Below are 18895 nucleotides of genomic sequence, written 5' to 3'. Positions count from 1 at the left end.
TGAAAATGCGTGCTCTTTTTCTGTATGTTGTTAGTTCGTTTGACTTTAGATTTTTATTCTTTCAATGTGTATACAATACAGTTTTTTTATATATAATTAGTTTTGTTTATTACAATTTAGGTATTGTCTACTCAATCATTGTAGAAATGATGATGGAACGTTTTAGGTTAACGTTTGAGTAACCTTATCCTGCTTTTTGTTCACTCATTAAGTTGGAAGCCAACCACATAACCCCTTAAGAAACCTACATACATACATATTCACACCAACCACCAACTAAGTAACTGATTAAAAGCTAAGTAGAATTTGCGAGGGCATAACGTGTCACCGGCCGTGTTAACACCAGAGATAAGCCAAGTGACGTCACACACAACGTACCTACAGTGACTGACATGTAGGTCAAACGGGCGAATTTTAGTGGTCACACAGTGGGCCATGTTGGTTAAAGTTGGTAGGAAAATAAATGTTTTTTCATCAACCGTCTGAATTCACGGAAAACTACAGCCATTGCGATAGCAATCTGACAACGAAGGCCAATAATTGGAGAGGGAATAAAGTTAGAACATTGTACCCTTTTTGTAGCCGATAATTAAAATTAAACTATACTGATGTTTGATTATTTCATTTACAACACAAATTAGCTGTATTAAAACTAAGCTAATCCATTAATTGATGATTAACTCGTAACTTTAATGATAATTTTGCATAAATCGTACAAAGTGCAAACTAATCGTTCCCCGGTAAACTGTTATACATTTTGCAGCAGATAAATTCTAGGATTTTCTCAACTATAGGAATAGAAGTGATTAATTTATTCCTTAACTTGATAGTAATGAAAAATAGCTCGATTTTTCATCATATTTTAAATAAAATAATTACATGACGTTTCGTGGGTAGTTTTCGACATCCCTTATTTTTTTTACTGAAAGTAAGAAAGAGATATCTGAAATTCACAAAAATAATTTTCTTTGCTTTACTAATTCAGATAATTTATTTGGTTAGTGTATTAAGTAAGTTAGCAAGTAATACTTTGAACCTTCTAGCTATAAAATTGTATGTAAGTAGATATCTCAGGCTGACCACGGCGTGCAGAACCTAAATAGACTTACCCAACACGTATCCAGAATTTTCGTCGAAAATCACTACACAAAATAAATAGATGTTAACAGCTAACAAAATTTTATCGCTACATTTACATATTAAATCAATTAAAGCGTTCCGCATTAATGATGCAAATTGGCAAATAAGCTATCGTTGGCCGCAGCTCTGATCATCCCGTGAGGCCGCTAAATAAATAGGTACCCTCTTAACAAGCCGATCGCTTTCAATAGCTGCCGCGGTTCATAGACAAACATTGGTAATCCCGCCCAACTAATGGTGGAAACCTAATGTAGGATTGTGGTCTGCAGGCTTGGGCCTGGTTACGTTTTCGGTAATGTATCTTGGGGTCTGTTTTGGAATTTTAGAGGAGAGTGTGTCTTGATGGTTACAGCGAATAGGAGAAGATTGTATTAAAGAGGTGATCATGTCTTTTGTTATTCTAAGCGAGAACATCATCACAGGTTTTATAACATAGGTTTTATACGTCTTGTGTAAAACTGCATACACTACTTTAAAATATACCAATAAGTATGTGGAAATGATGAACTATAAGTGAGTATAGGTCGATCTAAATTATGATATTGTTTTTTTGAGTTGATGCCTATAACCATATAGTAATGATTCAACACCCAAACTCCAGTTGGCTCACAATTCTTGTGGTTCATACAAGAGCCAAATATTGCTGCTATTAATCAGATTCCAAGACTAGACGGTAAGAAGAATGGCTCCCAAACAATAATACCGACCTCTCTCGCGCCCCTTTAGATGCCGTCTACTTATAGCTTCGTTTTCTTTTCTATTAATCACCTCTTTAGGTTAAAAAAAATTGTAGTCAATTATTACGAATATTTTAAAGAAATTTATAAAAAAAAACACTATTTGATTTACTCTTTTAAACTACACATTGGTGGACAGGATTCTGAATTTTGTATATTTTACAGAACTTAATAAAATTTCGATACATATTAGCAGCAAACACAAGTTATACTTAACATTTCCACTTAACAATACACAAAAGGTACGGTCAGCAAAACAAGTTCGACGGCTCCTAATCCCACAAATTGTACCTGTAACGTCAGCATAGCTGCATAACCCAAAACTGCTGACAACATTTTGAATATGCTTCATACACCTATTAGTTCCATATTCGTATGCATTACAGGTCGCTTCGGATTTAACGTAATCCGAGAGGATAAAACGTGACGGCTGGTAAATGCATGTCCACACTCATACATTTTATATGGCCAGTATATACGGCACTTGATTTTGTCTGCGGTTTTACTTGTATGCTGTTAAAATTGTAGTTTAATTTAATAAATATAATTAAAACTCTTTAGGTAATAATGTGTGATTGATCAATTTACCTAAGTTTACAAAAGATAAAGTTTTAATACATAGGTTGTTTACTGACTGCCCCACGCTAAACACATCCCTATAACACAGACATGTTTGTGGATCGCCAAATGGTTCATCAGTCTATTGACTTAACATGTCAAATAATCATTACAAAAGTTACACTCGAACTTGTCGGGCGGACTCATAGAATTTTCGATTGAACGAGCACTCCCACATATTGGCTTTGAGGAATCAATTAAAGTTTTCATCAGAATTTGGAAACTAATTTTCGGTTTGACAGAGTCAGCCGTTCGGCCAACCACGGCCAGGTAAGTTCGTGTCATGGACGCCAAACTGTACTTTAATTAGTATCGGCACTTTTAAATTGAAACTGTTCGATAGAATTTAGGTTACAATGACAGTTTTGTATTAACCTAAGTTAGGCGCTGCACGAGACGGCTTGGCTTGAAATAATTTGGCTGGTTTGTTTGTTGGGCAATGTTATTATTTAAAGTTGTTTGAAATTGGATTTGTTTTCTTTCAAATTGAAAACAGATATGTACGATGTTCAATTTCTATAGATATGGATCAAATACCAAGTTTGAAAAATATCTTAACGATAGAAAATTATATTGTTTACTGTTATTTACAAATCGTATAACAAAATATAATAAAGTTGTCGAATAAATAGTGTTGTTATTGAAGAGAACACCTATTTTAAGTGAAGCTAGATTCTGAAAGAGAAATAGATAATACTTAGTGTCTAGAAAAGTCTGAGTTACAATTTTTGTGACAGGGGATTTGTCACAAAAATTTGTTAAAATATTATTATGTCTTTCAATCCTCGTGGGATAAGTCACTGTCAGGTAATATTTGACACTTAAATCATAAATCTAAGTGCGAAATAAATAAATCTTATTTGAAGGTAAGTCAATATTATATTATCGGCAAACCATAAATCCTTACTAATATTATAAATCGGAAAGTGAGTTTGTTTGTTTGTTTGTTTGTTTGTTCCGCTTTCACGCCGTAACTACTGAACCGATTGCTTTGAAATTTTGCAGACGTAAAGTTAGAAGTCCGGATTAAATAATAGGGTACTTTTTATCCCGAAAAAAATAGATATTCCCGAGGGAAAACAAAAATATTGTTTGCTTGATGGATGGATTGTAGATGGCGCTGTGTGTCGTTTAAAACAAGGTAATATATTGCAAACGAATATAAACATGTAAATTTAGAAGCTAAATGATACGATAATGAATCCCCGAAAATGAGGAATTCCCGAGGGATGATGTACAATTTGTTTAATCGTCTAAACTGTTTTTTTTTACATCTACTTATATATTGCAAACGAATATGAACATATAAATTTAGAAGCTAAATGATACGATAATGAATCCTCGAAAATGAGGAATTCCCGAGGGATGACGTACGATTTGTTTTATCGTCTTAACTGTTTTTTTTACATCTACTTATCCTGAATTAACTATAATTCAACGAATTACTAATTGGTATAAGTATTAGTTAAGTTATTTCGTTCTTGAGGTATGCGATAGATGGCGCTGGGTGTTTTTAAAACGTGGTAACGATGTGTTTTTAAAATACATAAGAAGTGGAATGATAGCTTTTTAAAACGTGGTGACGTTGTTTTTTTTAAGATACGTAAGAAGTGCAATGATATCTCGCGCTTTAACCTGTAGCTCATTGTTCAATCGCGAGCTTCCCGATAGCTCGATAGATGGCGTTGTGCTTTTCTGTATCGTGGTGTTAAGGTTCGCCGCGAATTAGTCTGTTTTGAAATCAGTGGGGCCCAGTAGCGCCAGGGCCAGCCGCGGCTGCGGGTTGTTCGAAAGAGGTACCGCGGCCCTGGTATATAAAAGGCCTAGGACGGAACACGACGATTTTAGTCAGTAAGAGTCTGACACTCCCTCACCGCTGCTAACCCACAGCGGGAGGGGTGAACCGAATTCCACGCGGGCGAAGCCGCGGGCGGAAAGCTAGTTAATCAATAAATTTTCACATACAGAGCTTAGATACTTAGCTTAGATGTAGTTGTAGAAATGAGAAGCCAGAATTCATGCCATGTTAAATATTAGCCGCGAGATAGCAAGTATGACTATCTCAAGCTGGCATTCTAAAACAAAGGCATAAATCATAGCTTGAATGCAGAAATATATTTAGTATTTGTCTTGCTATTCAGTTTATGTAATATGGACTGTATCCGCAAACCTACGTATTGAAATCCATGCTTGAAACAAGTCTTTCAAAAACAATCTTATACTTTCTTTCAAATAAAACACAGGCAAAAGTAATTTAAGTTTGCAAAGCACTGAGAACAACTAACATAATTTATGAAAGATCCTCAACGAACTGTAATACTGTATTTACTATTCAATTTCATTTTATCCGAATATTTGACACGAGTCTGCGAAGTTCGATTCCGATTTATCGAATCGGAAAGAGTGGAACTTATTCCCTTTATGGCAGAACAAAGTAAAGATAAAAATGAACCCGTTAGGACTGAAACACAGCACTAAATTAACTTCTCAATGGCGGGTCAAGCGCGTCTCATATTTCGGTTGTTTTGTTTCAATTAAAATTGCGCAGTAGTTCGTTGAGGCTAACAAATAATTATGAACTTGTTCGTTTGCTGCAATGAGAAAACTTTGTCTCTTTCAACTTTAAAATTATTTGTCACGCTTTATGATTAACATGCGACAATGTTACGCGAAATTTAAAATGTCTGATGGAAAATTAACCTTTTTCCCGAAACACGTCAAAACAATTTCGGTGTAAAAATTATATCGTTTCACAAAAATGACTAACAGGCCCTGCTTATTTAGTGAAAAGGACATTGTTCAATTTTGGCCTAAGAACCGATGTGAATATAAATTATACTATAATTTTTATTTATTTTTATATTGTTTGAAACATATTTTAGTATTCCACGGACACTTCAAATAAAAAAATTCCAAATAAAAAGTAGGGTCACAATTATTGATGCCTTATAAAATGTTTCCGTCGGCCAGTGCTGCCAGTTTCGGAAGTTTTCGGGATTTCGGTAAATACGGATCGAATTGAGAACCTCCTTTCCGAAGTCGGTTATTAAAATTAGTTGCTAACACTTTATTCATTTAAATACCTAAACTGACTAGCTAGAAAAAAACTAGTATTTGTATAATGTTTTAAGATGGTTTTGAGCGAAATCGCGAATTTCTAGCTTGGCACTCGAGTAGGATTATAGTTTTCGTAATTGGCAACACTGGTGTACTTCAGTCAGTTTGCTAGAAGTCAGTTTGATAGCTTTGCGACTATCGTTTCTTTTGTGATTTTCTATGCGTTTCATGGTTTTATTCTATATAACAACTTTGGCTTGATTACGGACTCCGATTAGATTGCGTACTTGGTAGACTCGGCTTTGTGTGAAGAACTGGATTTTACTAGCATTTTCGGATATTGCTCTGTCTGTGATCGAATTTAGTTATATTATAATTACAACAATGGATGCAGAATATAGTATATTGTATAAATTGTGGATCTGCTGGAGGTTCTTTGGTATTAGAAAACGAAGATATACTTCGTTGCATACAACAATGGACCGTTCCCCGTATGGTAAGTGGTCTACGAAAGTGTTTTTCTAATTTTGATAAGAATGTTACTACCTACTTATGTTTTCATAAGCACACAATTTCTCGGTTTTCAAATCAATTGCCACAATTGCAAGTTACTTGATATTTACTAATGTTTTTTGTATTTATTATTACAGGTTGAAGCTCATGACCTTATATGTACGACGTGTTGGTCTCAAGCAGTCGAGCATAATAAGATGCAATGCACTGTTGGACGCAATTGTGTACTTTGTAAGAAGCTCCTACCATCAGGCATACTGTTGCAATTGTATCTTTGGGCGTAGAACAGTGGGCTGTTGTGCCCACATAATGACTATTATCTGGTATTTAAGCTGGGCGAGATACCAAAACTCAATTGAACCCCCTGCTCAGTTCTTAGATAATATATTATTGAGAAATATTGATGATTAAAAACCTTTAATTGAATATAAATATTGTTTTTATTGCACATCCTCGAAAACTTCTTTCATTGTTATTGGTAAACCTTACTTTAACTGTTAAATTATTTTGTGTGGTAATGACATTTTTAGTATGGTCTGTACCTTCTTGGTAATAGACCGCGGGTTCGATTCCCGCCTTATGGCATGTAGATAGCTAGGTAACTTACTAATATAAAAGTAGTATCAATCATTTAAATAAATAATTCTCTATCGTAATAATATCGATATTTTATGAATTGTGGTGAATGGAACTCTTCCATTTTGGATACGTTTTATCACAAATCCAAAGTGGATTCACTATATATTAAGAAACGTAACGTTGAAAGCAAAAGCGTTTAGGTAGTTGTTTTTCATAAAAATTCTAAGCATTTATGAAAACTAGTCACACGCCCCGTCTTCGCACGGTGGCAATATAAAACATTGGTGTTAACCTTCCTCTTGACCTACTCTATATATTAAAAAAAAAAATAAAAAAAAATCGCACCCAAATCCATTGCGTAGTTTTAAAGATCTAAAGCATTCATAGGGACAGACAGAAAATGCAACTTTATAAAATGATCATTGTCAAAGAATTATCTTAAACTTGACTATTTACTATCTCTTTTCCTAGTATCTAGTAGAGTAGTCTTTTCCTAGATCTAGAAGAGAACATATAGAGCTGTACATAGTATTGTTGATATTTTGTATAGTGTAGTTTGGTAACACTACTCTGATATTTCACGCAAGCTTGGTTATTTTTTATTTATAACCTCAAAATATTAACTTTTTTCGTAATTATTTTAGTTTCCTGAAGTGTCCGTTCGTGAAAACTTATTTCATAGGATTCCATATAATTTTAAGAGTTTATAGAAGTCACTTTCCATTCAAACGGTTCTTAGGCAGAACATGTATGGAGCCGGAACAATGTCCTTTGCTGAAAAGTTAAAATGTTTTCATTGAATAGACGTTCTTTTTGTTTACTTTGAAGTTCTTTTTTTATTAAAAAGAAATTCCTTTTATTTGGAATGCTATAATATTTGTTTGACTGAGTGTATCCTATATAGGTAGAACACCTATTGTGCTTTGTTACTTATTTGACAAAGGTATAATAATATAGGTAGGTAGTAGGGGTGCACAGTATAATAGTATGCATGGAACATAATAACGTTAAATTAAATTTTAACCATGTTATTTTACTGTACTAGTCGGGTACCAACTAAAAGCCACTATATATTTACTGTATATATGTACGTACATAGAGCTTCGCTCATATTCAATTACATACATACATATCAAACATCAATACACTCGTATTTTATCGCAACGTTAGTTCGAGGGACACTATTTGAAATGGGGCAGGATAAATCTAACAGTGTGTTCAAAGCCCACGCAGATTGACAAACTAAAGTTCATTGATTCGTCAAACGTCAACACGATACTACATTGATAGTGGAACGGAACCCTTTAGAAATCATACAGAAAGCTCGTAGATAATGGCGACCAGATGTAGGGTACCTATTGTTAGGCATAACGGTCGCCACTCACGGAAACACTTGTCAGTGTCGCAGCCGCCCGTTCAGATAAATGTTGTATTACACGTTATACCTTACTGCTCCAGATATTACGGCTCTTTCACGAGGCGACAGCTGATAGACGTGCCTATATCTTTGCTTGTGAGCGCAGCCTGTGGGTTGACTAACTAACTTTAAAATAGGGACGTGCTATCGACATGTTTGTGGTGTGGCGTGTCATAGTTCGGTGACGAAGGTTTTGCTGCGTTACTGATGTAGCTTGTGTTCATGCTGATAGTATATTGTGTAGACAACTTTGTAGGTGTACTAAATAGGTTATAGCATTTGAGAGTTTTTGCAAAAAATATTAAGAAGTTGGAGAAATAAGTATTGTATAAGATGATATAATTTACTTGGATTTACATGGATACAAACGTCTGAAGATATTTGTAGTTATCGATTTAACTATGTAGACAATAGAACAAGTTTTATCCCTAAGTAGGCCAATTTTATAGAAACCATAACTATTTTTTGAACTGAAAAAAAAAGACAAATATTAATCACCGATACCAGATTTTAGACCACAAATAAATCATTTCACCGATTGAATTTTCCTTCTTTATTGAAATTCTCTCGCTAAGTGTTGTGAGTCCTGTAAAATATCCGCGCTCAGTGCCATTGAGTTTCAGTGAAAGTATATTTTACGAACGTTCCCCTAGTCTCATGGGAGCTGGCAGGGTGGCTCATTTCTATTTCTTAGCGAGGACCACCAAGCAATATACATGATGCTTTCTAACCTGCTGTAATTTGTAACAGTCACGTTAGTGAAATGTTTTATGGCTGTGATAATGGTTTGCTGGTCGCTTCAGCCGTATTTTTATTACACCGACTCGTACATTTTTTATTAAGTTTCTTGGGCATTTTATATTTTTGCAAGTTGAGGTGTGTGCGTAAAGAGAATTACATTTTTAATACGGTTTTGCACTTTTAAATATGAAGACTTAGGTACTAAGCCGACATTATTTTACCGATAATGAATAGCATTCACACTGGCCGATTTTCTGCCAGGTTTATAAGGGCGTAGCAAAGCTAACGCCTACCTATATTCCATCTAGAGCAAGTTATAGTTAAACATACAATATCTACCTGTAAAACGATATGTAACACAGCGTTAATTGAATATTGATATCACTTTACAGGGAAAGCAAAACGCCTGTCGACGGCAGAACGCCACAGACTAGACTCGCAAACGTATTGACAGACAGGCCATGGCTTACACGATCAAACCGCAAACCTGACATTGTTTGTAACGAATGTTCTAAAGGGAGTGTAGCCAAAAAAAAATTACAGGTATTTTCCTCCAAATGCGTATTTTCTTAAGGGAATCCTGAATTTAAGTATGTGAATGTAAGTGCTATTTTAATCAGTATACATATTCTAATAAATTTTGTACGTTAAACGTATCGGCTTGTTTAGTCGTGCAAAATAGTCGTAAAGACTATATTCGAAATAATATCATGGCATTTTTTGTTAGGATATAATAAAGAGAAAGAAATGAAAAATCTATTCAAATTGTGATGGAAAATTCGGAACAAGAAAATTCTAGTTATTAAAATATTTGGCTTTAAGAGTTAAGATGTAAAGCCTGAATAAAACTTATTTTGAGGTCAAGTGTGTATAAATATTAGTTTTGTCTGAGTTTAAGTTGAAGAGAATTGTTCATTAAAACTTGAAAAATATATAGAATCTGTTGGAAGTTGAGCTAGAAATTAAAACTTAGATTTTGTATGAAACTGAATATAAGTTAGAAAATATAATTTTTTGAATTTATGTTGCATAACTTAAGCTTGTAATATGCGAAAAACTGAAGATAAATAAATCCGGTTTTCAATTGTAAAATTTTCTTAGAACATGCTCAACAATTCAGCATTACTTGCTCAAGAATTGAATTGAAACTAAGGTTTCAGATTCAAATATCGTGCTTGGGGTAAGGCAAATATAATTTTCTATTTTATATTTTGAAAATTGAACATGGTCTCTTTCCAATCATGTCGGAGTCGGCATTAAATCCAATCGAATGCTCAATTATGTAAGCTACATACCAGAGTTTTAGGCGTGACAGCCAATTCAAACTTCTCAACCCTGGCAACAAGATACCCCTTGATAAACCCATAACGGTCAGCCGGGACCCAGAGTTTAATACGCGCTTTGACACACTGAGGTACACGTTATCACAATATGATATGAGATGGTCTGCGGAGTGCGCTAAATATTGTTGGTCTGTCTAAACATGCTGTTGTTATTTAGCCACGAGCATATTTTAGTGCATAACATTGATTATTTTTCGCCACTAGCTAGATAATTATGCCAACGAGTTTTAAGCAAGTGACATAACGCGTTTGGATGTGTCTCTACTGCGATCCACAAAGCTCAAAAATGTAGGTACCTTTAGCGCGAGAAATCTTCTGTATTTGCTATGGCATCCTACTTCTCATGAACTAGTACATTACGCTTATTATTCACGTCAGGTAAGGCAGTGTCAATTATTCTGCAAACACTTGTTGAACCACGTTTGGCATACGCGCTGCTGATAAATTGAATTATGATATGACAAGTTGGCAACGTTGCCGTTTGACTAAGAATTGTTTTAAACCAACTGTATCTGGTAGCGGTTTTTGGAGATGACATTTTTGGTGTTTACGTAATGTGTACTAGGCACCTAACCTATAAATAATTACTTATAGCGGCCCTACATTTGTATATTATTTAATAAGTCAATTATCCTGCTCTTCACGAGTGCAAAACTCTTGTGATGAATTTTACTTATTTCATGCTAGACTTATTCTGAAAACTTTAAAATAAACTGCCAGTTTACTTATAGCCGTAAAAAGTATATCCACATACTATACCATTCATGAACAATCATAAAGAGGAATCAACAATAATGTCAGTAAATCTTTAATTAATGTACTAAGCACATTTCGTTTAGTTAAACACAATTATAACTTTACCATTCACGAGCCTAATAATGAAATTCCGAACAATAACAGAGTTACTGTATAACCGAACTCCGAGACCTATTGTTGTTTAGTTAAATATTTAACTATCCTCTCATAAGCACCAAATTAGTTATGCAAATTCTTTGAGCTCAGCATATTATTACCCGCATCCTTTTAGGGTCTAATAAATAAACATGAACCCGATTGAACCCACGGGGAACCAATTTGATCAGATATCCACTAAATGCTAATTTAATTTTGAAGATCTACTGAGCAGAAACATGAAATTTTCTGTGAATTTCCTCTTTTATACACCAGAGTGCTGTCGATCCACCCTTATTTAAGTTATAAATTGTCTCACTTACATATATATTCCACTTTGGGACATTTAAATTCGTGTCAAAAGGTTTTTCAATATTGTTTTAGTATACGTTACTTCATAAATGACAAGTTTTATTTATAAATCCGCCTACACGCCTACACAAACTTGATTTATTGGACATCGATTTGAATCTACAATCTGATTCGAAGGAATATTTTGGTATCCGATAAAAATGGTTTGGACTCTAAAAATAAACTGGGACTAACGTCACAAAGTTTAAAGACCTTTTTCAAGATTTCATCTTTTGACATTTCATTTTTCACAAACTTTTATGTGTTATGAAAAAATATTGATTTTGGAACTTTTACCAGCAAAAAATAATTCATTATCCGAGAACCAAATGTTTCTTATCTTTAAGTATGAAAAGCTACTCTTTTACCTTTTTTGACTACAGTGTGTTTATGAGTAGGAAGAAGAAGAATTCTAACTTGTTTTTAGAGGATTTTCAGTAAGTAGGTTATCACCTCACTGAAGGAAATATTCCAAAAAAAGGTTTACTATTCAAAATTAAGTAACATTTATTTTTACACTTTTGGTGCAGTAGAGTAACGCAATTAATTGGCGCGTCACATAATTGCTGCAAGTTGAGCGGTTAAACTGTTGGCGTGTTTGTACATGGCGTTCTTTGGGCATAGTCACTCCTGTTTGAATTGCGTGGCTGTAAAATGTTATTTTGATGTATTTGAAAATTACAGGTTCAGTAGAAATATAAGTTACAAATATTATTTATTAACAAATTGGCATCATTTGGCGCGGTCAATCTATGTTATTGCGAGTTCATTTCTGTTTCACTGGGCACACATTTTTGGGCAACTTGATCTTTGGCTGTCGATACGAGTGTCATTTGGCCCTAGGTAATAGAGATGGTAAAGTCATATAGACAGTCGCTACTTGTAAAGCACTGGTACTTACTTTAGTTAAATTGGAAGTCCACTTTAACATAGTTAGGAAAAGGCTATGTTCCGTGGAGAGTGTTATCTCCTCAAAACAAAACAAGCCTGGATTAACTTAACGAATAATTAACGTTCGCTAATAGGACGCCAGAACTTACATTATGCATGTTCAACAGATGCACTTATGCAATGAATTAGTAATGGAATTATTACTATTCAATTTAGTGCTGGATTTATTATTATAAGCTGTTACGCAATTAGCACTTACATAATGGACTTACTAATTCAGTTACAAACAACCCAATTGTTGTGGTCTTAGTTTCAGATAATAGCTGAGTATATACCTTGATCTAATAATATAATTTTACACGGCGTATGAGTTCCTCAACATCGATATTGGAAACACAGTATCTAAATAACTTGTCCTATTTACAAATACAGTGTAGAAAAATCGTAAAAGTCGCGTAAAAAACAAAAGATTCAATTGTAAAGTATCGCATAAAGTGGGGACAACGACGGGAAAGGGCAGTGATGGAAATCGCCGCAGACGACTTACCCGCCTGCGGAATTGCGAACCTAATGGACACAATCTTCAGCTATGAGCGCTCAATCGAACTGAGCCATCCATTGCCCGGTTTATATTCAATAGCCTAATAAAATAAATTCAATAGAACCTCTTTTTTTCAAACTTCGGAACTTGAATTCAATAATCTCATCCTTATATTGTTTCCTGAACAACTCTGTTGTAGTTACCAAGTAATTATTCACCATCCATATGAACACTGAACAGATTACGAGAGTACTTTATTTATTAACAAAGTAATCTACTAGCCATGCATCAACTGTTACACAACTAAAGTTAGTCTATAATTACATCACTAATATTTAATATTTCATCGCAACAAAACAGACAAGTTGATATCTATTGGGGCGATTACACAAACAAACCACGGCTGAATCTTCCAAGTTATTCGTTAATAAAACAATAAGCTCCATGACTTTTTCTCCAATAAAGAAATGCTTTGAATTAAAGGAATGTACGACGTTCTCCGCAGGGAGAGCGAATATTTATTCCTGCAGCGTAACTGAGGACTCGCAATTATTGGGCAAATGTTTACCAAGCCGAGTGGCCTCTTGCTCTGTGCTCTGTACATGTGCCAAGTGCTTTCCCATTATAGAAAAGTACTAGTTGCTTTCTCACGGACTCGCTGCGAGCACAATGAGCCAATAAAGCGAGACTAATACTTAGTAGTTGCATTTACGTTTCTGAAGGGGCCTTCTTTAAGATCATTTAACTTATTGAATGCCTTTTCAGATTTAAGTCCTGAACCCTAAGAAAATGAATAAAACATGTCTCTATAAAGAAGATACATCTCGCAAATTCACGTGAACAAAATAAACATAGAAAAGAAAGCTCACAAAACATAGTAGTTCACAAATAAATGTCTACATTCACAAGCTTCAAATATGAAATTTTTTGCAGCATTCTTGGAGCAAACCTCTGAAAAAGCTCTCTTGTGAGCATATAAATCTCGACGTGGAAGATAATCGGGTTGGCGGAACTGATTCGCTCACAAATTGAATAAGAGGCACGGAATATACCCCCGCGAGACTGGGTGCCGGCGGGGGGAGGCGATATCCCGCTTAAACTGTGAAACATTCCACTTATAAGCTATTCCTGGGTACTAATGAAATGTTAAAGTTTGTCGGAACTAGTGTTACGTCAAATTGTACCCGAGTGCATTATTAACAGCCAGACGTACGGATTTACGTTTTGTATATTTTATTAATCGTATGTTTATTTTATGTTCTATATTTTTTAGTATTTAAAGTAACTGTACAGTCAAAGTATAAATGTACGGAAGTATATTTTTTTTAAAGTCTAAAAATGTTTTACACTTACTAAAAGACTTCTTTAAGCCATACGAGATACTCAGCAAGCCTCTTCGCAGATACTTCACGAGTGACATTTTTATGAAGACGCCGAACAAAAACGTGTGAACATTTAATAAGATCAGTGTAAAGTTCTTTCAATGTCTCCAGGCTCTCCGATATCCCGGGAAAGTATTTCATTACTTTTATGTAATTTAGCGGAAAATCAAATCTTTCAATGAGATTATCCCGACGTCCGTAGGCGACGCTCCGATGAGTTCGCGCCTTGCTGTACTTACATTTTTAGCGATACAGAAATATAATAGTAGATATTAATATAGATGTACAGAAATTTCTTGAAAGGGATGCAATTGCTGTCTATTTTTGAAACAAAGTCGTGGTGTTTTAAGTATCCATTTTTATTTATACATCATTCGAACTTATTCACGTAAGTATCTTCTTTAATTTTGAATGTTCCGTTAGATAGACGACTGATAGACTGACATAATTAATGACTATTTTTAGCTCGAAAGTCGGTAGAGACTTAATTATATTAAGAGGTAACAACACCAAAGTCAACTTTAGTAAATTAAATGATTTCCACAAAAAGCAAAAAAATCAAACATTCAAATACGATTATAAACTTAATCGTTCGATAACCAAAAAGGAACCACAGACTAAGGCGAAGAAAAGGCGGGATTTCTAAATGGCTAGCCGATAGCAATTTCATTAGTTCATTCCGATTTTCGCGCGTCTTTGACTTTTCTCGCCAGCAAAAAGGCCACGGCCCGTGGTGGCTTTGACGGAATTAATTGAAGTTTTCGCGCGAAAATACCTAACTAATTAGCGGTAGTTCGGCGGACGGTTGCTCCACGCAGGTAACTATGCAACTCGCTCTGTGAATTTCGCTTTTCGCCCTACGTTTTCCGGAATCGGTTCCGTATCTGTTTGGATAACATTTGGCGTTTGAAATAGTTCTAGGAATTTTGTTTTTTTTTCCAGAATTAAAGGTGAAAGTGCAGTTGCAGTCAACAATTATTATTTATGCTGCATGCTAATAAAACAAAATTTGTTACGATCATGAATCATGTAGGTAAATTGAGGATAAAACGTAGTGCAAACCATAAATAAATTAATTACAAACACATTGACAACTACTCAAAGTCAAAATAATTAGGGTCACTAATTTGACCAAAACCACGTAAACAAACTCATATTTCAAATTGATTAACGTTTAAACATTCAATTAAATAAATAGAAACGTTTAAACTTTACGACGCAAATTAAAAACAGCTTAAACGACCCTTCTTATATATGTTGGTCGAATTTTATTTAAAAATCGTTCATAAACTGATCGTTAGAGATAATATGTTCAGTATCTTTTCGATTTTGTAAATTCAATTACATTATAGGATCAGAGCAGTAAATTCCTCACATTATACGGGTATAAAAAAGCCCAGAGAAAAGGTTCGGCTCATAAATATTTTACCAACTGCTCAACATCTATTCCTGTAGGCCGCTGAGCGTGTTACTACAATTGTTTGCAGTTTCTAAATAGTTATTGGTCTTAATTTGGTAGGTACTATCATTCTTAGATATCAAAATAGTTATTTGATTTTTTTAAATATAAATATAAAATCGTGAAACTACTGAATTAAAAAACGTAGGTCTTATTATTTTGTGCTACAAATACAGTGCTTATGTCGTACAGGCTACCATTTTTATCGGTATTTAGAATTATCATTTTTCCTTTTAGAAAAACCTTTTGAAAAATCCCGTTTCTCAAATGCATCTGCGATTCAAAAGCGTTATTGCACATTGCTGTTTTGTCCAAAAAACTATTATTTGACACTATTTGAGTGATTATAGTACCTAAAACTAAAAAGTGTGCGAACGACTCTATTTTGTTATTACTATTTTTGCAGGTGTTAAAATGAAAATTCTTTTTGAGCGAATGTTATGTCACACCTCCGAGCTCGGCCTTCAAACAAACTTTTGAAAAAAGCAGCGCAGCTTCAAAATGATATTTTATATTTTCCAAATTATTTGCTCACGAGTGTTTCGCTATTTCTAATATTAATAAATAATGAATAATGTCGCGACACCTTTTAACACATATTTACAAATATGTTAAAAAAAAATACTTTTTACCAAACTACTCGTAAAAAGTGTTCGGCAATATAGTGTGCCATTTTTCTAACTTTCCCATATCGCTTTACAAACTCTCGTGCTTTATCGAAAAAGTACTAGAGATTAATGAAACATGGTGCTGATTATAAATTGTGGTGTCGAGGGAAATCTTGCTTAAGTTCCCGCCAACAATGGCCACATAAAATATTTCTACTAATATTCTCATTTATATGAACGCTCTCGGGAAGTTTTACTATTCAATATCTTGCGTTATAGCTTCATAGTATAGGCCATTCTTTATAAATGGCTTTTCAAGCATATTGCCTTTATTTTAAAACCGTATATTCTGCTTTGATCGTAAAAACGACGTTAAGTTTGACAAATATTGCATGTGATATATATAGGTATACCTATCTGTTTATCTATATTTTCATGTTGTCAAACAATTTTTTTTTTTAAATATAACATATTTTTTTTTTTAGTATCTGGATGAGTAAATTATAAATAATTATGAGTAGTACCTACGTCACATTTTAAAATGAAAGTACAACCAAAACTCAAATTCAAAATAATAAACCCTTTTCATCGCTGCCTATTATCTTTCCGATTGATTGATTAGAAATAAAGCATCAATTTTATACACTTTCACTTTTAAAGCATAACAAAAGTAATTTCACAGCAACTTGAGAATCATTGTCTGGTAGAACAAAGATGGCCGCTTGATTTTCAAGGGTTAATCTATATCGAGTAGGCTCTAAGGGAAAAGTGATTTACTTACTTTAATATCTTCTTTAGGCAACAAATAAAATTCAAAAGTTTTATCGAATTTCTAATTCATCATTTTAATGTGAAGATAAGTATTAATGGGATTATTTTTAATTGATTTGTAAAGGCATTGTAAAGCTTTGTTTTTTTATGTTGACTATGTTCGAAGATTAGAAATGGATTCGTGCGTTCGATTATATTATGGCGTTCAATGATGGGTTAAGTGATAGGCAGAACTTTCAATGTTAATCAGTAGTTTGTTTTTGTAATGTAACTATAATAATCACAAAATATTTTCATCGAAAAATTAACACGATCTGAAGTATGTTGTTATGTAAACAGTACCATGTTCTCATTATCATATCAACGGTACACGAACCGTGTATTTAAAATATACCGAAGCCAGTATTACTTTCGACAACGTGTTAATTTCAATTACATCGTTATTTTTACGCCAATTAACCACGGTGCGGTTTATTTGTACTGCGGAATTCAGCTAAAATTTCGATGCACAGTATTAGTAAATAAAAAAGTTTATTTTAATTTTATTATAGACCTTCTTTCTTTTGGTTCTACTGTCTTAGACTGAACGACTAAACGCTTCTGTCAAAGTCATCCAAGATTTAAAAAATAATCTGTGCAACTTATTCTTTTTTTAAATCGTGTTTTTTTTTTTAATATTTTTTTTTGCTCCATAAGGTGATTTTCAACCGTTTTTTGTTTGCTTTTAATAAAAAATAAATAAGTCCGTCTAAAGGGAACGTGTGCGGTGTTTTACTGAGTAATGGATTCTGTACAAAATGCCTCGTTGTAGGTTTTAAATTGATGTTATGTAAGCTGTATTATTATGAATAAACATTTAAATAATTGGTTTGGTTGGGATTCTTTATTATTTCATTTTTAAAACACGTAAATTTTGTAACATAGATCATATTAGGTCATAGTGAGAGTCCCAATCCTATAATTCTAACAAATTAACTGGTCATAGTATTTCAAAAATAAATCACCTAGTAGAAAAAATATACTACCAGCACAGAAAGCACTATTAAAAAGAAGCAACGTTCCTATTTACGGTAATATCAAGATAAAATAATAAATGCTTGCTCAGTGGGCGCTTAAGCTGTTTTAGCGGCAAAGTTACACGGGGTAAGTGGGTTTTAGTGTCGCACCGTGCATCCTTGCGTAAGTTTGACCGTAGCTAACTTTGTACTTGCTTTATGTATCGCTTGAGTATAGTGCTGTCGTTATGTGCTTAGATGAAAAAGGTGCTCAAAAGTGTAAGCGACTAAGTTGGGTTAATAATTTGAGATTTAGACAAAAAAACTATTGGTATTAAAAATTGCGTTTACTAAATAATACATAGATATTTTTATTCTTTATCATAATATCTGTTTTTTTAAAACATCCACATAAAGCTGGAAAATACTGGCAGTTATAAAGAACCTTGAACACCTTTGTTGCATAAGTATCTATGCAAAAATAAATGTCATTTTTTCACAACTGCTCTAGCTCAATTTAAACAAAAAATCCTCTACTAATTGAGCTAGAATTACATACCAACGTAATATTCAAGTTTCCTCACTAAAAGTAGGCTAATTATGCGAATTAATAACTCCTGGTGTATTTGGTAAATTGTTCTCTCTCGTGTTTAATGGAATAAGAGCTTTGTTCCTGGCTGCCAGAATTTGATGGTAATGCACTAGTGTATACGCTAGTTTTATTGGATAATCAAAATTTCATTAGTTGCAACTATTTTGATGTGCAGCTGTTGTTTAGCTACAGAGTAGATAATGATTGATTGTGAGAAAGATAAATTGCAGAAATTTTGGAGTTTAATAAATACTGATATATATTGAGTA

Source organism: Helicoverpa zea, chromosome 7 (genome assembly GCF_022581195.2).
Source record: "Helicoverpa zea isolate HzStark_Cry1AcR chromosome 7, ilHelZeax1.1, whole genome shotgun sequence".
Classification (NCBI taxonomy): domain Eukaryota; kingdom Metazoa; phylum Arthropoda; class Insecta; order Lepidoptera; family Noctuidae; genus Helicoverpa; species Helicoverpa zea.
This window is presented reverse-complemented; position numbering follows the sequence as displayed.